At 44.6% G+C, this 22,319-nt stretch overlaps 1 long non-coding RNA gene across 1 annotated transcript; it reads left to right on the top strand.

Annotated features, from left to right (window-relative positions):
• Positions 1-1,023: 1,023 nt before the first annotated feature.
• LOC147124601 (uncharacterized) lies at positions 1,024-18,171 on the top strand. The gene is made up of 4 exons (XR_015078675.1): positions 1,024-2,786; positions 5,630-5,721; positions 6,605-6,637; positions 17,865-18,171. It is a non-coding gene; the product is annotated as an uncharacterized LOC147124601 (long non-coding RNA).
• Positions 18,172-22,319: the final 4,148 nt, after the last annotated feature.

Here is a 22,319-nt window from a genome sequence, read left to right as displayed (position 1 = left end):
TGCTTTTTTTTTAAAGCGTAATGTTGTAGGTTTTAGGTCTGGTAACTTGCATAAACCATGCATTCAGATAATGAACATTTATTTTGCACTTGTGGCCCAAGTGTGGAAAAGTAACTATTCTCAGTGCTGTAATATTCAGAACTGTGTAAGAAATGCATCAGCCAAGGTCTTCACCTTTCACGTATATGAAAGGAAACCGTTTTCAGCACAAGTCAACTCTTTGGAAGGAGGATGCTGGTGAATTAATTAACCCATAGAGAACTCGCCCATTTACAACCTTGTGTAATTGTAAACTGAATAGATTAAAAAAAAATAATCATAACATTATTTTTGATGGTATTACATGTAATAGCAGTTAAGGGGGAAGCTGAGATTCATTGACATTTTTAAGTATTGTGCTTATATAAATCTCAAAACATCCTGAAAAGAACAATTCGTTTTCAGTGATCTCCGCCTCTTTTTAATGTAGTGCAGTCGAATAGGAACATAGGAATAATGAACGTTCGGGGTTTTGCTCCGCCATGCACTTCCCATCAACCCGTTACCACTTACATAAAAACGTAGCAGAATAAACTCCTGAAATACAAATTGTGAATATGCATCAGCTACTTTAAAATAATGCAAGTCAGTAATCATCGAGATAACAGTTCCTCGGTCACATTCTGCGATGGGAAACATTTAGTTCAGTGACTACTGCAGCATATTACTCACCAGGTCCGGAGGCAAGTTATTTGAATACTCATATTCCCTGATGTATACATCTAGCTTATTCTTTCTGTATAAATATACTTTATAAAGTTGAATTTAATGCAGTGAGGAAGTTTTACTTTTCTATTCAGTAGAATAACTGAGTGTTTAACACTTTTAAAGGCACGTTTTGAGGGACATGCAAGAAAAAGTACTAAATTAAATTAATTGAAATATTCTAATTTAACCGTTGCTCTTAAAGCGAATGCATGTGGTCATCCTGGTTTAAAAATAAATCGTTGTGATATTTGAAACCCAATGACATTTGTTATTCTGTGCCAGTGTGACTAGGGAACCCAGAGCCTAGAGAAGTGAAAGTGGAGGCCGAGCAGGCCGAGCGCCCGCCGTGTAATGTTTCCACTGACTATTCGGTCAAGTTCAGAAGACTAGTTCTGCCAGCTTAAATGGTCCCAATGTGCATCCCAGGAGAATATGTTTGTGAGCGCAGCTCTGTTCCACAAGAAGAAAAAAACGCAGTACTTACACAGTCCTGGCCTGCCCAAGCAGACAAGAGGGCGGGTTTTTGATATCTGGTTTCCGACTGGAAGTTAAAACAAGAAATTACGCCATGGGGGTCCGCTTCACTCAGCTGAGCTAGGACAGCTGCTGAGCAATCTTGCACTAAAGGAAGGAAAGTATAAATTTGTTCTGTTTTTATACGGAGTCTAAAGTACAAATTTAGTCAATGCTTTCTTTCAAGGGAGGTTCAATTTTAAAACCTGAATGAAACTCTTTTAGGATTTATAAAACTTCAGGATTTAGATACAGCGGCGGATGTGAATACATGTCTGCACAGAACATACGAACACGGCACGGTATTACAGCCTATATTCACAAGCCTCTGTCTAAAACAGCGCTATTAAAAAATCAACGCGGATCTTTAAATATAACATTAAATTTTTAAAAAGACTTGCATTTATATAGCGCCTTTCACGACCTCAGGAGGTCCCAAAGCGCTTTACAGCCAATGACGTACTTTTTAAAGTGTTTGTTGTAATGTAGGAAATTTGATCACTTTATCTCCAAAAAATATACAAATAAAAGTCTGATCATAGCAGCCAGATGTTTTTGTCAGTGGCTGACTTAAAATACGTCTGGGGATCACGAGCCCAGTAATTTCACCAGAAATGATCGTAAACGGAATTGTAGGGGCAGAGGTTTCAGGCCTATTGCGGCTTTACTGCTGATACTGAAGTCTGGAAAGGACATTATTTACAAATTACTTGAAGTTGCAACTTTACACTAGGGGAATGGTTTCCTATCCCCTTTGCTACAAACGGCTTACTGGGGAGGTTTGTAATTCCCAAAGAGGCGAAAATGATCTCAGCTAAACACAATAAAGTATCCTTTTTCACACTGCCCATGTCACAGGGGAAAGCAGTTCTTTTCCCATTAGCACTGGCTGTGAGCTTCACTTGTGTGGTCCTAGCAGAAAAGTTCATAAAACTGTAAAATAAACATAAATTCTGAAGCCTGTAATCCAAACCTAAATCAATAAATCATATGTTAATCATTATTGCGAACAGCCCTTTCCATTTTTGTTTCAGTTCTTTAAAAAAAATCAAATAAGATTTCCATTTGTTAAAATTCTTTATCCAGTGGAACCGTAGGAATGAAACAACTCGTACACCGTGAGGCCCTGGTGGCAGCTCAGCAGCAGAACAAATAAACACAGTATTAAATAGAAATCTAAAATGTAAAATAATAAAGACAAATACATACACGGACACAGGCATATTACTTACAGCAATAACATAGGTTAGTACAATATTACATATGTCAACACAATAGTATTCATTTGATAAACATTACATATGACAATAAATTATATATTAGAAAAATATGCATCAGTATAATATATACAAATAGTGAAAATTGAAGAATTGAAACACTAATTGAAAAGTCTGAAACACAATTAAGCACTGTGATATGCCAACCAAATCAAAAGATTAATCATTTTCATTTTTTCTGATATGTGAACTGAAGGCTGTGCAAATCCCAAATGAAAGTGAAGGTTGATGGTTGAGTGAATAAAAACGGTAGGTAAATTTTATACAAAAATGTAAGCAGGTGCACGAGGAAGGAAGCGAGCGAGTATATGTTGGGAAACAGTATGAGGGACACAGGTAGAGGGTTCAGCTTTATTTATCTTTAGACTGCAGTGAGGGCGATGAGTCATAACACCAAACTGGACGCATTTTAACAGTTGAGAGTTATTCTGAAATTTCTTATAAGCGGAAATGTGCTGAATAATTTTCTCATTCTTGACTTCCACGCAATTAGGAAACCCTATAATAAGGAAGAAAACGCGAGTGAATGATCTACATGCCCAATATTTACAGGTCAAAACTATAGACACCCATCTTTCAAGACCACCCGCGTTTCTTCATCAGACATGTAAAATCAATAGTAGACTCGTCTGCATAACACTTTCCACGAGCATTCAATCTAACCGCGGAAATTAGAATCACGTTGAAATCCAGAAATAGCTGTTAGCCATTCTCAATTCGGCCATTAACCTGAAAAGAGAGAACGCAGATAAACAAGAGTGCGGCGGGTTGCTTGCTAGTAAAAGTGATGGGGAATTTCATGAAGTGCATATTAATGAATTGAAGTGTGAACTGAATATAGTAACTGGAGTGCAAATAGCGGCAAAAGTCAAAGACAAATATTTTAAAACAAGGCAACCAGCCTCTGTAACTTTTCTGGCTTTCTTATTTTCAAAGCCAACAGTCTAAAGCTATTACGACACTTCATGATAAGTTTATGAAGACACAGAACAATTTCAATTTGACCCTTGGGATTTCAGAACCCTGCCAGAAAAGTCTTCAAATACCCACATTGACAGATCCAGCAAAATAATATTTCACACAATGTAGTAAAAATAATATTTGTCTTTCTGCTTTCCAGCCGCTTCTTGCTTGACAGACGAAAATTATGTTCTTATTGCGCTCCAAAAGCGGTGATCTAGATGAAGCGAGGTTTATTTGTTTAAAACAATGATTTCATCCTAAACGTCTGGACGCAAATAACGAGCGGTTTAATAAAAGGTCATTGGAAAGGCTGCTATAAACCTTGCCGTTTTAAGCAATAAAAGAAAATCCGGAGGAAAATGTATGGCAATATCACAACGCTTACAAAAGGAACACAGATTCAGGGGCTACTGTTTACTTATAATAGCAGCTAGGTTAAATTGATTTTCTTAAACTGCCGCGTTATATTGATATAAAATGTGCTCATTGCCAGCGAGTGACCCATTTCCTACAAGCCTAGATGAAAGGACCGAGACAAATCCACCGTTGCAGGAGTAGCGCTTTTAGGTGCTGCAACTATATGGCCCCTTACATTTTATTTAAGATCGATCACCCTACCTTCTATGATACTGAATGCGCCTATAGAAAGCTTACTTCAATTATAATAGATGTTGGAAAACTAACCTAGTATAAATTGGTTCAAGGTAATCTGAAGTACTCTTAACTGTAATTGTCTACACAATATTCATAAATGGGGCAACTGAAGACAAGAGAGGGGTTTTATTGAAGACCAACTGATCAGTTAATGTTCTTTGTCGGAATCACAGTCGGTTAGACGCTCTCATGTGTTCTTCTTGATTCACGTATCCCCCAGTGGCAGTAAAACCGACGCCTCTGAAAAAATCGAGGCATCTCCTCAGCTCGAGGCGGAATGCACATCTCATCTTATCGACCGCCGGTTGCTTTTCCATTCTTCCATAAAGTTGGCCTGATTAGAATTTTTTCTTCCCGTTGGAAAATTGAAGTTCCAATAAATCAAGTGGTAGTCATCAAACGAGTCTGCCAGCGAGTCTGGAAAGCCATGGTTGAAAATAAATATGAGAGAAAAGCAATGTGTTATTTTACGTGTAGGGCTGTTATTAATTAACAATCCTGCCTCAGCGGTGGCTTTCAAATTTTTCCTAAATTTTGTCAAAGCGGCAGTAATTGTTTCTCCGCCTCGGGGGTGGAATAGATTTATTTTAATGTTTCCAAACTTCAAAAAAAACAGGACCTGCTCTGGGGTACGTCACCAGATTTGAACGTAATAACAATAAGTGACTAAAGGCCTTGGGAGTGGTCCGGCTGTCGGTATTAAAGTGTTTGTGGAAGACTAAGAACTTTCTTCCCCACCCTCCACAACAGAGCCCACCAGAACCGTCTGTGGCCGTTTGCAGCAACTGTCAATTTATGGAAAATGGGACTCCAGAAAATGGGACAGTTCCAGTATAGTGCGGAGGCTTAAGTCGTCAATCCATGGTTAGATAAAAGAACGCAAGGGGAGCTGCAACTGCTCCTCATCACCCCCCACTCCACTATAAATACCGAAATCCATGCTTGGACCATCAGGACCCAGGGTTCATCATATCAGGCCTCTCTTACCCGTGGAGCACCTTCACAGATGACACCGCCTCTGTGAAGAGCCTTGGGACGCTTTACTTCGTTAAAGGTGTTATAAAAATATCCGTTGTCCTTGTGGGCTGCAATCTTGTCACGTGCCTGCAGAAGTTCACATGTAGTTAGGTATTCCCTGCTGAAAGAGAGTTGCCAGATAAGGCGGTAGGTCAAGGGAAATTTGACCTGTGGATTGTTGCCTTCCTAGTACAATTTCTCCATTGGTTTGTGTTTCCAGCAACTGCCGGAGCCCGTTTCCTAACAGTTGGTTCCCGCTGCGCCGTTTTGTGCCACCTAATAATAATGTACCTTAATACTTGGAAAACTGTTTTCATAACTACCAAAGTAAGCCCAGACTGTGAATGCCCGAATAAAAGTGCAATCCGAGAGCTATGTATATATAGAAGTGTATATATAGAATTTTCTCTCAAAATAGCAAACTTATTAATTCAAATATATTTTTCATGAAAATTTAGGGCCGGCTGATAGTCAGAGATGGAGAGGACATCAAATCAGGCCTACTTCAATGTCAGTGCTGTGGCTGCATGCAAAGTTCAGTGTTAATGAGGTAATGGGGGAATACAATCCTGATTGCGTCAGCGCTATAGTAACCAGCAGCCAGGGCGCTTCATAACCGATGCCGGAACCAAATAACGTTATTGCTATGTATTAGAAATTTAGAGGTGCCATTCCCGTTCATATACTATTAGAGCTCTACTAAATGAGATAAGTAGTTGCATACATGTGCAATAATCTTTATGGCTAGTGTCTTATTAAAGGATTAAGCAATAGCTAAGTACTTTAATCATCCAATAACAAAATACTGCGGATGATGGAAATCTGAAATAGCAACAGAAAGTGTTGGAAACACTCAACCGGTCAGGCAGCATCGAGGAGAGAGAAACAGAAACCCTTCGTCAGAACTGGAAAAGGTTAGGGAGGAGAGATTTTTAAGCAGGGGCAGGGAGGAGGGGAGGAAAGAACAAGGGAAGGTCTGTGATAGGATGGAAGGCAGGAGAGATTGAATGACAAAAGAGGTGATGGTGCAAGGCAAAAGGAGAGGTAATGGGACACGATAAGAAACAAAAGATGGTTCTAGATGATGTGTGAATGATGATGGCAGCAACATTAACAGCTACCATGTGAGGAAACAAGAGAAATATAATAAAGACATACAGGGGCCAATTTATAGTCTGAAAATCTTTAATCATCCTGCGGTCATCAGATTGAGCATCAATGGACGAGCCTTTTAAGGGAATGAGTGGCGCTGCTTTGGAAAATGAAGTGGACTTCATTTGCGATCAATGCAAACATATCCGCCAACACGAATACACAATCAAGTAATTTAAATAAATAATAAGTGGTCACAACTCACGATTTGGAGCTAATAATGATCATTTTGTTGCATTCTCCCCTTACATACTACTGCCTTTATTTTTTTTTCACTCTAGGAACGAGCTCATCATTTGAAAAAAGACACGAATGTAAGTCTTTTTTTCTATACCACTAATCGCCACTGCAAATTTTGTGTCGAACGTCTTTCAAGGGGCCTAGACATTGTCCACAGTGAGAGAGAGGAGAAAAGTCACACAATCAGCTATTTACAACGCATTGGGCCCTCTCAATGTAAATGACCTCACCGCGCCTTTTTTTGCCCCCAAAAAGATTTACAAAGCATTTTGTGATGAGCACGGAGCTGTTTTAAACTAGTGGAATAACTTTTTGGGGCACTAGTGTCTCAGCAAACATGTTTCCACACTAGATATATGAGTTTTGCTCTCTCTGCTGGTCCCAGACTCTGGCACTACTTATTTGGCGGAGTCGGGTCATTTGGACATGTTCCTACTTTGAGATCTTGCTAACATTTTGTGTTGACTTTTCCATAAGGATGGCTGACATCAAAACGCACTGTCCTCTCTACATCAATTATGACTAAAGATACAACTACTCAAGGACCACCCATTGGATTAGTGGTTATTGGCGAGATACCGCGCTCTCTAAATCCGGACCTTCCCACGTTTGACCTTTTCTGAATGATCTAATCTCAGGACATTGGTGGGGGTACTAACATTTTCCAAAGTATCCTGGACTAGGGAGGGGAGAAAATCAGCTATTGAGTGTGCGTGGATGTCAGGCGAGGATAGAGCTGGGTTCACGTGCTAACTCCACAGATGAATAGCCTTCCCACGTTCACTGTCTAGCTTCACACAAAAATGGCTACGTCAGTAAGTTGCTCGAGCAGGTCATCAACTTCAGGAGAGGGAGAGAGTGTGAAAATTGAGGGGAAAAAACACCTTTTATGTGTACTTTCCTTCTGTGTCCATGAGCTGTGACTTTTAACTAACTTCAGTTGCCACCCATGCTGTGGAATCAGCCCTGCAATGTCAATCAAAGTGTTCCTCTCCACTAAGCCTATTGCAGAATTTTTTTCACGTAGAAGTGGATCTGCAATATGTGTGATATAGATAGGCACTTAAACAGCAAACGCAGCATGCTATATACATAGCTAAGAACACCCACAACCAATGGATCAGGTCAATGCTCTGAAGTCCTGCCACTTTCAATCATGAACCGTGGTGAACAATTAAGACATTTTTTAGAGGAGGAGGCTCCGTAAACATCCCCATCCTCAACGATGGCTAAGCCCAGTATGTGAGTGCAAAATACAAGTCTGAAGTGCTTGGAACCATTTCAGTCAGATGTGCCGAATGGATGATCCTTCTTGGCCTCCGCCTGAGGCCCTCACCATCACAGATGCCAGTCTTCAGCTAATTCAATTCACTTGTGACATCAAGAAATGGCTGAGTGCACTGGACACAGCTGTAGTGCTGAATTTTTGTGCTCCAGCACTAGTCAAGCTGTTCTAGCACAGCTACAACACTGGCATCTACCCAACAATGTGTAAAATTGCTCAGATATCTCCTGTCCACAAAAAGCAGGACAAATCCAACCTGGCCATGATGGAAGTAGTCATCAACAGTGTTATCAAGCAGCACTTACTCAGCAATAACCTGCTTACCGATGCTAAGTTTGGGTTCTGCCAGGACCACTTGGCTCCAGACCTCATTATAGCCTTGGTCCAAACATGGGTACAAGAGCTGAATTCTAGAAGTGAGGAGAGAGTGACTGCTCTTGAGATCAAAGTGTGGCACCAAGGAGCCCTAGTAAATGGAAGTCAATGGGGATCGGTGGGGGGGGGGGGGGCGGGGGTTTAGTCTCCAGTAATGGATTCATACCTTGCACAAAGGAAGATGGTTGTGGTTGTTGGAAGCTAGTCATTTCAGCCCCAGGACATCACTGCAGGAGTTTCACAGTGCCCAACTATCTTCAGCTGCTTCATCAATGATCTTCCCTTCATCATAAGGTCAAAAATAGGGATGTTCGCTGATGATTGCTCAGTGTTCGGTTCCATTCATAACTCCTCAGATAATGAAGCAGTCCATGCCTGCACATGCCTGCACAACATCCAGGCTTGGGCTGATAAATTGCAAGTAACATCTATGCCACACAAGTTCCAGGCAATGGCCATCTCCAACAAGAGACAGCCTAACTACCTCCCTTTAAGATTCAATGATATTACCATCACCAATCACCAAGTGCCCATCATCAACATATCGGGGATTGACCAGAAATCAACCACACCAACCATATAAATGCTATGGCTACTACAGCGGCTGGGTATTCATTTGTTCTTACATTACAACAGTGACTACACTTCAAAAAGTGCTTAATTGACTGTAAAGTGCTTTGGGATGTCCGGTGGTCATGAAAGGCACTATAAGTCTTTCTTTCTTTCTTTCTTTGAGTGGTTTACCTCCTGACTCCTCAAAGCCTCTCCACCACCTACAAGGCACAAGTCAGGATTGTGATGGAATACTAACAAAAAACCCCACAAATTCCACCACCTAGAATGACAAGGGCAGCAGGTGCATGCGAGCACCATCACCTCCAAGATCCCCTCCAATAAACATACCATCCTGACTTGGACATATATCACCATTCCTTCACTGTCGCTGGGTCAAAGTCTTGGAACATAGGAACAGGAGTAAGCTATTCAGTCTCTCAAGACTGTTCTGCCATTCAATTATGTACCTCAACTTCATTTACCTGCCTTTGCTCCTTAGCCCTTGATACCCTTACCTAGCTATAATCTATCGAGCTCAGTCTTGAACCTTTAAACTGATCCAGTATCCACAGCCATTTGATGAGAGAGTTCTAGATTCCCACTACTCTGTGTGGAAAAGTGCTTCCTGGTTTCACTCCTAAAGGGCTTAGTTCTAATTTTAAGATTATGCCCTCTTGTTCTTCATTCCCACACCAGAGGAAATAGCTTCTCTGTATCTACCCAATTGGATCCCTTTATCATTTTAAGGACCTCACGTAGATCACCTCTCAATCTTCTAAACTCAAGGGAATACAAACCAAATTTATGTAACCTGTCCTCATAATTTACTCCTTTATAACTTGGAACTCTTTACCTAACATTGTGGGAGCACCTTCACTACACTGACTGCAATGGTTTAAGAAGAAGGCCCACCAGCATTTTCTCACAGCAACTAGGGATTAGCAATAAATGCCAGGCCTGCCAGTGATGTCCACAACCCAAGAATTCATTTTAACAGGTGCCATTGCAGTATCTCACTATTTGTTCCAGTGATAAATTCACTTATATGGCAATGAGGGGAGGGGGTGGTGGAGGGGGGCGGTGAGCTTATATCTACTTCATACAAGGAGGATGGATGAACTTCAAATTAAGATTAACCTTTGAAAAACAGTATGGCCTAGAAATTCAGTTGGTAGCGCCAGCCGCTAGTGCCTTAAGGAAGCAATAAGTGGGGCGCAAAGTGGCTAGCACCCGGGTGCGGCGCGACCTGCACCTCTCGTGAAATTGAGCAGATATTTAGCGGCGGCGCAAAACCGCAATGCCCGCACAGCTGCGCGCGCAGATCCTGACGTCATTTCATCGTGCAACGCCCTTGTTGTGCCCTGATCCGGAAATTCACTTGAGCGCCTGGCGCTCCCAGCGACTGGTTCACTGGAACGGTTCACAGTCACTGTGGGGCTGCAGGGGCGCTATTTAAAGGGGGCTTCTCCTGGCTTCTTGGTGGTAGCCATTTTTGGACCACTCCTTCTGTGTGAGAGAGAGAGAGATTTGCAGAGAGACAGAGGGAGAGAGCTTCCTGCATTGACTCAGCACTCGCACAGGTACATCTGGCTTCAGCCCAGAACTTTGCCCTTGGATTGATTTTTCACTGCCACAGCTTTGAGTGGCCAAATAATATGGGGGCTGCAATGGGTGCAAACGTTGCACTTCTCCATTGCATTGAGAGGGCTCGGAGACGCCGCAAGAGAGTGCCAATCATGGCCAGACGGAGGAGGGCCAACAGGCGTCGGCACAGGAGGCCTTACCCTCCCAGGGTATTCCGCCAGCAGTTCTCATACCTCAACATGCCTGAGGAACAGTGTATTCGGAGGCTTCGATTCAGAAGGGAGGTGGTCACTGAGCTCTGCCACCTGCTTCAGAGAGATCTGCAGCCTCAGCTGAGGAGCAGGACGTCTCTGTCGGTGGCAGTGAAGGTGACAGTGGCTCTCAACTTCTACGCCACCGGCTCCTTCCAATCTGCTACTGGGGACATTGGCAATGTCTCCCAGTTCACGGTGCATTGCTGCATCCTCCAAATCACGAATGCCCTCTTCAGAAGGAGACTGTAATGAAATCTGTTTGTCTTGCCTGTATTCGTTCTTGCCTGTATTCGTTTTGCACTCATGTATATTACCCTCCCCCACACGGTGTATAGTTTCACTTCCTCTTTCCTGACTAACCTGGAAGGTTCCAGGTCTTGGCTCTTGGCTCCGCCCCTGACTTCTCTTACATAAAGATCCCAGGATCTGTATGACTCATTCCTGCGAGCCAGTCAGTGTGTTGAAATGTTAGCTCTGATCTTAGTGATTAAAAGCCAACTTGTTAAAGTCTATAACTTCTAGTTTTGTGGTTATTGAAGGCACATCAGAGACATCAGTACATTTCCTTCCCCATGACCGCTAACAAGCAGCAAGAGCGCGCAATGGGATTTGCATCAATTGCGGGCTTCCCCATGGTCCAGGGCGCCATTGATTGCATGCATGTGGCTTTGCGGGTGCCTCTAGAGAATGCCGAGGATTTCCGCAACCGGAAGGGGTTCCATTCGTTGAACGTGCAGTTGGTGTGTGATCATAGACAGCTGATACTAGCTGTCAATGCCCGCTTTCCAGGCAGCAGCCACGACACCTTCATCCTTCACCAGACTTCTGTGGCAGACCTTTTCGAAGCACCGGCTCACCCAGGAGGCTGGCTTCTCGGGGACAAGGGCTATCCTTTGTGCACCTGGCTGATGACTCCGCTCCGTGCGTCCAGCACCCCTGCTGAAGAACGATACAATGAAAGCCGTCAGGCAACCAGGAACATCATTGAGCACACAATCAGCGTGCTAAAGCAATGGTTCCGCTGTCTGGACCACTCTGGGGGAGCCCTTCAGTACTCGCCTGAGCGAGTCTCCCATTTCCTGGTAGTGTGCTGCATGCTGCACAACCTGGCTATCCTCAGGACTCAGCCACTGTCAGCAGACATTGGAGCACCACCAGAGGAGGAGGAGGAGGAGGAGGAGGTGCACCAAGACGGGAGGGAGGCACAAAGTGCAAGGGCCGTCCGTCAGCGGCTTATTGCAAGACAGTTCTACACCCCCTCTGAGGGAATGGTTTGTGCCAGCAAACCCTGAGCCGGTCAAGGCAACAAATATTTCAAAGAGCAAACATCCACAATCTGATTAAATGAAAATTTTTATTCAACAAGCTCTGTGCCCTTCCCGCATGACAAACAGAAAAATACAAACCCCTAAACAAACAGTCAAACACATCACTGGCTCTCACCACCTGGAGACAATCAGCAAACAAGGTAATCAAAAAGGACCATCATCCTCGACCTACACAAAAAAACACAAAATTTTTCAGCACCTCCTACTTTCTCTCCTGCGGGGGTAATCCGCCTCACTTGCGTGTTTGGCCCCTTCCCACCCTGCTGCTCCTCCGCAATGGGACCCCAGTGGCTGCAGCAAGGCTGGGGGAAGGCTGCTGTGTGTCTGATTGTGAGTCGGCAGATGCCCTTGGGGGGCGGCCTGGACCAGCTCTGGGCCTGGAGGATCCGGCTGCTGACTGCTCCAACTCTGCATGGGCGGCATCAGTCTGTCCTACGGGTGGTGGCAGCTGCAGTGGAGGAGTGACAGTGCTGGCAGCAGGAATGCTGCCAACCTGACAGAGCACAGGCACTCCCTGGTTGGATGAGACACTGGCACTTGCACGGGGCTGCACTGAAGCCTGCGCAGCAATCGGCTGAAGCGCAGACTGCTGGCGTGCTGCGGCGCGGCGAGGGCCCCAGCGAATCCTGCCCGATCCAGCGAGGGTGGCAGCAGTTCATCCTCGTGTGGCCCTGATCTGTGTCTGCATCAGACCAACCAGTGACTGCATGGCATGACTAAGCACTTGGCTGGAAGCTGCCTGTGCTGCCCCGAATTCCTGTACACTCCTTGCCAGTGACTCTATGGAGTCAGGCATCCTTGCCACTGCAGCCATGAGCTCAGTGTGCCTCTGCTCCACCTGGGCACCCATTTCCTCAAGGAGCCGCACCTCCTCTGTGCTCACTATGGCAGGAGTGGAGGTCACACTCTCCCTCCGGGGAGAAGGTCGCCGAGCTTCCCTACCCCCCTGCGTTGCTGCAGCCCGCTGGGCCCCGGAGCTTCACCCTGCTCAGACCCTTCCCCCCCTGCTCCCCTCCAGGGAAGACGTGTCCCCATCATGGCCATGGGCTGCCTCAGCTGAGGGTGGCACTGAAGTTCCAGCTTCCTCTTCCTCCTCCTCGCCTTCCGATTCAGGCCCAATGGCAGCTTGAGGGCCCACCTCCTCACCTGGCGATTCAGCATCTGAAAGCAGGGAGGTACAAGAGTTGCTTTAGTGTGAGGACAGGGCGGCAGCGAGGGAGGCATGAGTGCTGCAATGCACTGCATTGGTTCGATAGTGGCAAACGATGCTGGTGTGAGGCACAAGTGGAGAGAGAGAGGACAAAAAGGTGATGACCGTACCATCGCTGTCCAGAACGGGGTCGGCATCTCCAGAGGCGACGGGGCCACTCAGCCGGCCTGCCATAATCCGCTCGACATGCAGCTCCAGATGGCTCAGCTCTTTCAGTTCAGCATGGCAACCCCTGGTCCGCTGCTGCTGCCTCCTGTTAGGGGCAAGCTTGCCCTGCAAGAGAAAGGACAGGCTCTGAGTACAGTGTGAAGCCCTGATCTTGGTTGCACTGCCTCCCATGGTCAAATAGCCCTTACAGTGTGAAGCCCTGATTGTGGCTGCACTGCCTCCCATGGTCAAATAGCCCTTACAGTGTGTGAAGTCGCGAATCTGCATGTGAGTTTCATGAGAGGCCTACAGGTGTTGGATGAAGGCTGGCCATTGGGGCTTTCAGGACCCTTTTGGCCATAAAGTGAGGTGCACATGCAGGGATGAAGAGGATACTGGAAAGGGAACTCACCCTGACAACCCGAGTGAGGTCGTTGAACTTCTTCCTGCATTGCGTTGGGGTCCTAGGCACCATGCTGCTGGAGGTCACTCTGTGTGCCACCTCCCTCCAAGCTTCTCTGTACTCGGTGAGCAGCGGCCTCCTGCCACTGTCCGGGAAGAGGATATGGCGCCTGCACACCACTGTGCCAACCAGCACGTTCAGCGCCCCCTCAGAAAACCGCTGCGCCCGCTCCCTGGCCCTCTCCATGGTCGTTCTCAACAAAATGTCGCAGCAGGTCAGTGCAGGTGAAGAATCAGGGCTCCAATGTGCAGGGCATGGCTGCAAGCCAAATAGACCCTCCCCCTTTAAGAGGTCACCGGCACCAGCGTGTCTGCCTGCAATCGCTAACTGGCCGCACCTGCGCTGCGCCCGCCCTCGATGGTAGCGCCTCGCCTCTCCGGCTTAGCGCCTTAGGATAGTGGTGCAGCGCCTGATTTAGCGCACCAAGAACCTCTTGGGGCGAAGCAAGTCAATTTTGCAGAAGGTGGCGATAATTTGCGTCGGGCATTAAATTTAGCGCACAGTCGACGATAGCACCCCAAACGTGGCGATACCGAATTTCTAGGCCTATGACTTTAACATGTTTCAGATTTTTGCACTGGCGGTCATTTACTTGAATTGAATATTAATAACCCCCTCCCACCCCAACATTTACACACTGACACCACCTAACTAGAAACCAATGTTCAGCACAGCTAGTGCAATTCGCTCTGGCTGAGTAGTTCAATTGGAGGGCAACAAGCTGTATGCAAGATTAAATCATGCCCTGGAGGCGGGAGATTTTGTTCCGCAGCAAGTTGGCAGCCAGGATCTTTGCACTGTTTACACAACCACAACTTAACTGTGTACAGCTGATGACTCCCCACAAAAATGAACAGTTACCAGCATGTAAAAGGAGCAGATGTCACTCTGATATATCACAACCTCTGGGAAAAACTTGCTTTACAACTAATTTTATATCTCTACAGAATGTTTGTTCTATGGTTGCATGTAAGCAGTGCACCCAGCAATGCTAACTTGTAAAATGTAGTCTTGTCATCTTTTGTATCAGCCATATGATTACCAACTTACATTTAATTGGCATCAAAATGGTAGACTTTATTTGTAAATCTCATATGAAGTAGTTAACATCATTTACCCTGTTCCTGAAGTTAACAAAATTATTGAACTGTTCAAGAAACAGGCACATTCTCTAATTTCTACATAAGTAAAAGTCTAACATATATTTGTAGCATCACACCTGAAAGTGTAGCCTCCATGGTGTCACATCCCAGGGTATCACATCTTCAACGTGTCACATTTTTATAGGCAGAAATTACAATTGGCTCAAATCACAAAATATCCAATTGACACAATATGAACAAATTTAAAGTAGCACATCATACCAATGAGGAATAAGTAACTGTTAGAAACATTAATAATCAAATCAATATCCTGGTTTCACTTTTTTTCTATGACTTTAAAAAGCTTATACCTTTATAAGATCACATTTTAGACACTTCCTCTCCAGGTTGAAAAATCCAAGTTTCTCCAGTCTTCTCCTCACACCTCAGACACCTGATACTGGGGATCAGCTGCATGGCTCTTCTCTGAACTGCCTCTGGTGCTTGAATGCCTCTCTTGTTCCTTGATGACCTAAACTGAATGCAAAATTCAAAGTGAGGTCTAACTAGAGCATTAAAAAGTTTGATCATTATCTCCTCTGACTTATATTCTACTGTTTTGGCTATGTAGTTCGACGTAGAATCATAGAATGATGCAGCACAGAAGGAGGCCATTTGGCCCGTTGTGTCTATGCCGGCTTTGTTGAGCGCTGCTTCTGATTGGTTGGACATACTTGTTGTTCAGTCTACCAAGACTCCTAGGTCTCTTTCAACTTCATCCTTAGCTACTTCAAGACTATCATGAAGCGTGTTGTTTGTTTTTTCTTACTATGTATAGTATTTTATATTTATCTGTATTAAATTTCATCTCCCATTGTTCTACCCACCTGCATATCTTGTCTAATTCATTTTGTAATTTCTAAGCAGCCATTTCTAATCCCAGTGCCCCTTCCAATTTGATGTCATCTGCAAATTTGAGTTCATTTATGTAAATTAGAAACAGTTCACAGACTCTGGTGAAAGGATAGCCCCTATCTGGCCTTCTCCATTGGTGTAGCCTCATCCTGAATCCCTCTCTCATTTCCACTTCCTCCTGTTCCTATTTTGCATCCACCATAAAGTTATATCTGATATTGCCCACAGTGAGCCCCATGGTAGGAGGCTCCATGACAGAAGGGTGGGAAGCAAAAGGTTTTCATGCTTGAAAGCGCTGAAAGGCAGCCTGTAGAATCCTTTCTTAGTTGCACAGACGAGAAAAAAAAATTATATTCACTTCAGTCAAAGCTGATATTCCAGGCAAAATTTGTGGTCATTCCATGCCTGTGAATTCAACCGCTTCATGCTTTCACATACATGCAGATAAGTTGACCCTTATTTCTATTAGCTTCAGTCCAGAGCAATTCTGGTATAAATGACAGAATTTCTGGGAAAGCAGCTTTGACTCTCAACTGGTGTTAAAATAATGAAAACTGGAAAATCTAGGCCACAGATTCAATCACAGCACACATCACACTAAGTGCAAACATATCAATCCCTCACCCCTGCCCCTCCCTCCCGGAACCATGATAGGGTTCCCCTTGTCCTCACCTTTCACCCCACCAGCATCCACATTCAACGGATCATCCTCCGCCATTTCTGCCACCTCCAACGCATCTTCCCCTCCCCTTTCAGCATTCTGTAGGGACCACTCCCTCCGAGACACCCTAGTCCACTCCTCTATCAGCCCCAGCACCCCTTCCCCTTCGCCCGGCACCTTCCCGTGCAAACGCAGGAGATGCAACACCCTCCCTTATACCTCCCCCCTTCCCACTGTCCAGGGCCCCAAATATCCCTTCCAGGTGAAACAGCAATTTACTTGTACTTCTTGCAATCTAGTATACTGTATTCGCTGCTCACAATGTGGTCTCCTCTACACTGGGGAGACCAAACGCAGATTGGGTGACCGCTTTGCAGAACACCTCCGTTCAGTCCGTAAGGGTAACCCCGAGCTTCTGGTCGCCTGTCATTTAAATTCACCGCCCCATTCCCACTCAGACCTCACCGTACTCGGGCTCTTGCATTGTTCCACGGAAACCCAGCGTAAGCTCGAGGAACAGCACCTCATCTTCCGATTAGGCACTTTACAGTCTTCTGGACTCAATATCGAATTCAACAATTTCAGATCATAACCTCGGCCCCTATTACATTTTTATATATATTTTTTATCCACACCTTTGTTTTGTGCCCTTCCCCCTTTTTTTCTCTCCCACATGGCAGCTGTCTCTCATTCTGCCAGCGCATTTCACACCTAATCTAGAGCCGTCTTTTGTCTCTTTACTAGCCCTATCACCATCTCATCTCATTTTGAATGTCTCTTCACTTCTCTTTTGTTCTTTCATCCCCATTTCCCAACCCCCAAACTGGCCTTTTAATCTGTTTCATTTCCTGTGTTTTTTCAGTCTTGACGAAGGGTTTCGACCTGAAACATTGACTCTATTTCTCTCTCCATGGATGCTGCCTGGCCTGCAGAGTTTTTCCAGCATTTTCTGTTGTTATTTCGGATTTCCAGCAGCCGCAGTATTTTGCTATCATATCAATGCATATACTGTGCAGATATACTCCACATCATATATACATGATATATGCCACAGAATGGGGTCAGTAGTACAGTCCTCACATAGCGCCGCTAGCGCTGTTCAGAAATGATTTTATCTAGCCTGGTAACCCAAGGTCAGTTAATTTACATAATTGTATGCAGTCCCAGTGTGTAGCGTATGATAAACTAGGAGAAGGCTGGAGTTTCAGGTGGCAGCAGCCATTCAAGGGTTGCTGGCTGCCTGTTCATAGAATCAAACAATTTTACAGCACAGGAGGAGGCCATTCAGCCCATCGTGCCTGTGCCAGCTCTTTGAAAGAGCTGTCCAATTTAGTCCCACACCACAGCTTTTTCCCTATAACCCTGCAAATTAGTCCTCTTCAAGTACATGCACAATTGCCTTTTGAAATTTCATATGGAATCTGCTTCCACCTTCCTTTCAGGTAATGCATTCCAGACCATTCCAGGAGCCCCGAGGAGGGGCGGTTGGTGAGAAGGTCACGGAAGGAGGAGCGGCTGGTGAGCAGGCCCGGGCGTTGGGCTGAAGATTGTCGGACAGGAGGAATGGTGGAAATGGAATGGCGGCGCGCACCGACGCAGCGGCTTTGCTTCTCCCAGTCATGGGAGCTTGCAAGATCACATTTCGTTGTTCATGTACTTGTGCAATGACAATAAAGTTGAATTATTATTATCTCAACAACCCTTTGTGTGAAACAATTTCTTCTCATTTCCCCTCTACTTCTTTTGGCAATTATTTTAAATCTATGACCTACGGTTACTGACACACTTGCCAAAGGAAACAGTTTCTCTTAATTGCTCTATCAAAACCCCTCATAATTTTGAATACCTCTATTAACCTTCTCTGCTCTAAGGAGAACAATCCCTGTTTTTCCATTCTCTCCACATAACTGAAGTCCCTCATCCCTGGTTTTATCCTGGCAAACCTCCTGTGTACCTCTCCAAGGCCTTGACATCCTTCCTAAAGTGTGGTGCCCAGAATTGTACACAAAACTTCAGCAGTGATTTGTAAATGTTTAGCATGACATCCTTGTTTATGTATTCAATGCCCCTATTTACAAAGCCAAGCATCCCATATGCTTTTTTAACTGCCTTATCAACTTGCCATGCCACCTTCAAAGATTGTGAATATGCACCCCAGGTCCCTTTGCTCTTGAACCTCCCTCAAAATAGTACCATTTAGATTATACTGCCTCTCCATGTTGTTAATGATCTAGACACGGGAACTAGATGTAATATCTCCAAATTTGCAGACGACACAAAGCTGGGTGGGCGTGTGTGCTGTGAGGAGGATGCCAAGAAACTCCAGGATGATTTGGACAGGTTGGGTGATTGGGCAAAAGCATGGCAGATGCAATATAACGTGGACAGATGTGAGGTTATCCACTTTGGTGGCAAAAACAGGAAGGCAGATTATTATCTGAATGGCAATAGATTGGGAGAAGCGGAAGTGCAACGAGACCTGGGTGTCCTTGTGCACCAGTTGCTGAAGGTAAGCATGCAGGTGCAGCAGACGGTTAAGAAGGCAAATGGTATGTTGGCCTTTGTAGCGAGAGGGTTTGAGTACAGGAACAAGGATGTCTTGCTGCAGTTATACAGGGCCTTGGTGAGACCACATCTTAAGTATTGTGTGCAGTTTTGGTCGCCTTATCTGAGGAAGGATGTTCTTGCCATGGAAGGAGTTCAGCGAAGATTCACCAGGCTGATACCTGGAATGGCAGGAATGACGTATGAGGAGAGATTGGGTTGATTGGGCTTGTACTCGCTGGAGTTTAGAAGAATGAGAGGGGATCTCATTGAAACTTATAAAATTCTGACAGGACTGGACAGACTAGATGCAGGAAGGATGTTCCTGATGGCGGGTAGTCCAGAACCAGGGGTCACAGTCTAAGGATAAGAGGTAGGCCATTTAGGACAGAAATGAGGAGGAACTTTTTCACCCAGAGAGTGGTGAACCTGTGGAATTCTCTACCACAGAAGGCAGTAGAGGCCAATACATTAAATATAGTCAAGAAGGAGTTGGATATATTTCTTAAGGCTAAAGGGATCAAGGGGTATGGGGAGAAAGCAGGCACCGGGTACTGAATTTGGATGATCAGCCATGATGGCATTGAATGGCGGAGCAGGCTCGAGGGGCCGAATGGCCTACTCCTGCTCCTATCTTCTATGTTTCTATGTTTCCTCTCAAAGTGCATCACTTCACATGTATCCAGATTAAATTGCATCTGCCACATGCCTGCCCATTTCACCAGTCTATCTATGTCCTCCTGAAGTCTGTTACTATTGTCCTCACTGTTTACTACATTGCCAAACTTTGTATCAGCCACAAACTTCAAAATTGTACCCAAGTCCAGGTCATTTATATATAACTAGAAAAGCAATGGTTCTATTAATGTTCCCTGGGGGTCGCACTGTATCCTTCTTAACAGTCAGAAAAACAACTGTTCACCACCACTCTCTGCCTTCTAACCCTTAGGCAATTACACACCTAAGTTACTACCATCCCACGTGGTTTTATTCTCCGAATAAGTCTGTTATGTGGTATATTGTCAAATGCCTTCATCAACTCTTTCTGTTACTGCATCAAAGAACTCAATCAGGTTAGTCAGGCATGATTTGCCTTTAACAAATTTATGCTGGCTGCACTTAATTCTCACTTGGAGAATTAAGAGTTAATAAATGTTGTCCTTGACAATGGCCTCTAGTGGTTTTCCCACCACGAATGTTAGACTGACTGGTCTGTAGTTACCAGGTTTAACTCTCTCCCCTTTTTTGAATAGGGGTGTAACCTTTATGTTGAGAGCCCCGGCAGCATTTTCTGGTATTACGGGAGGGGCACATGGTAGTGAGTGCTGATATTGTACAGGGGATGGAATGGGGCACAGAACAGGGGCACAAATGTGCCACAGGAATGGGGTGACACCAGGCAGGGATATAGGAATATATATTTTAAAGTTTTGCATTGGGGCCTTCTTTCAGTGTGCATTCCAAATGGGTGCTGTGCAACTGGAACACTGCTCAAGCACTCCAGTTGGATTATCAGGAAACCCCCTATTTACATTTATTTTGGAGGCTTAATGACCCTTGCATACATTTTATGTGCAGGCTCCAAACACCCTTCATGTGTTAGGTGCTTTTGGTGTGTTAGAGGCCTTAGGCTTCCATACCTAATAATGCAGGAATAGACACACAATGTTGTTCAGTGTAACTGATATCTGCTGTCACATTATCATCCCATCATACACACTTAACAAACACTTCCTTTTGGACAACTACAGTTCATGACTTTGTGATGTTGTTTATCTCTCATTACAGTTATAGCCCTTGTGTAACAGACTGTGTTTGTGATAACAGAAGTTTGGAAATAAAGTATTTCCATATGTTGTCCTATGACTTCCAAAAAGTAAAAAACAGTTTTCCTATAATAAATGAATCAGAACATTCCATTGAATTGGACAGAAAATTCTAGTTAACAGATTTTCTATTACTCTATGGGTACAGTTACACTGCCAATTTCATGTCAATGCAAATTGGTTTTGGGTGAGCATGATATGGAAGTAGTAACGTAACTCTGGAGGCAGATCCCAAGCTAAAAGCAAGCAGTGTGAAATACCCTCTGGTAGGCCAACCCCACCACTTGGGCTTGGTGCCATGTATGATATAACTCTAGTGTGGTGAAAAGACAGGTTTCAAAAATGTTCAGTCAGTCTGTGGGACATCTTGGGCACTTTATAAACTTACTGCAGGGTCATTTTAATATTATGAGAAAACAGACTCAGCCACGCTCTCAAAATATAAAAAAAATTACTGGCTGGGGAGCAGAACTTTGTGCATGCTTGCAAATATATGTGCCCGGAGGTTTCTCATGGTGGGCAGAGTCCAACTCAAAGCCCAGGGTATATCATAAGTGTTGATGGCTGCACTTCACGCTGTGCAGTTACTGGTCTCAGATCAGCGGTGCAATATAACTCCAGCCATAGTAAAATGTCTCAAAACAGAAACATTTGCTTTGCCTTCCATCTTCTCCCAGTATTTCTTTCAAATCAATTATGCTGTTCCTTAAATCCAGTGTGCTTTTTCAAACTGTGATCCTGTCAGTAGATCCTGGCCCAGATCTGTGGCCTGACTCCGACAGATTAAAGAAAAGAAAGAAAACAACTTGCATTCACATAGTGAATGAATATATTAATGTATTAATGCTGGGATTAAAGCTCTGCTTGGGGTCAAGCAGTTTGCACATTGTTGGGTCAAAATCCTGGAACTCCCTACCTAACAGCACTGTGGGTGTACCTTCACCACACGGACTGCAGCGGTTCAAGGCAACGGCTCACCACCACCTTCTCAAGGGCAACTAGGGATGGGCAATAAATGCTGGCCTTGCCAGTGACGCCCAGATCCCATAAGCGAATAAAAAAAAAGTTAAGTGGAAGAAGGATGGGGTCAGTGTAACACGTGGAGTTTTTGGTAGAGGACAAATAGGTTGGCTTTGATCTGTAAGTTGAGCTGTAAGTAGTTCTCACTCATCCAGCATTTCATGTCAAACAGACAGTCAGGTAGCACAGTGATAGTTGTTGAATCAAAGTCGTAGTAGAAAGATAAAGTTGGATATCATTTGTATATATAAACCATGCTGGAGCCCAGCGTATGAGTGCAAGAGCCAACTTGAATGTTTACAAGAGTCTTTGACCAAAAGTGCCAAGTGGATGATCTTTCTTGTCCTCCTTGGGAGATCCCCACCATCATAGATGCCAATGTCCAGCCAATTTGCTTCACTCATGTGCACTGGACAAAGCAAAGTCTAAGGGCCTAGTCAACATTTCGGCCCTGTAATGCAAAAGACTCATGAAAGAGGGCTAGGCAGTCTCCTATGGATGCCATTT

This window comes from Somniosus microcephalus, chromosome 1, assembly GCF_052327205.1.
Source record: "Somniosus microcephalus isolate GS21.2 chromosome 1, FLI_Smic_1.0, whole genome shotgun sequence".
Classification (NCBI taxonomy): domain Eukaryota; kingdom Metazoa; phylum Chordata; class Chondrichthyes; order Squaliformes; family Somniosidae; genus Somniosus; species Somniosus microcephalus.
The sequence above is the reverse complement of the archived record's forward strand: the minus strand, read 5'-3'. Positions and strand labels throughout refer to the sequence as shown.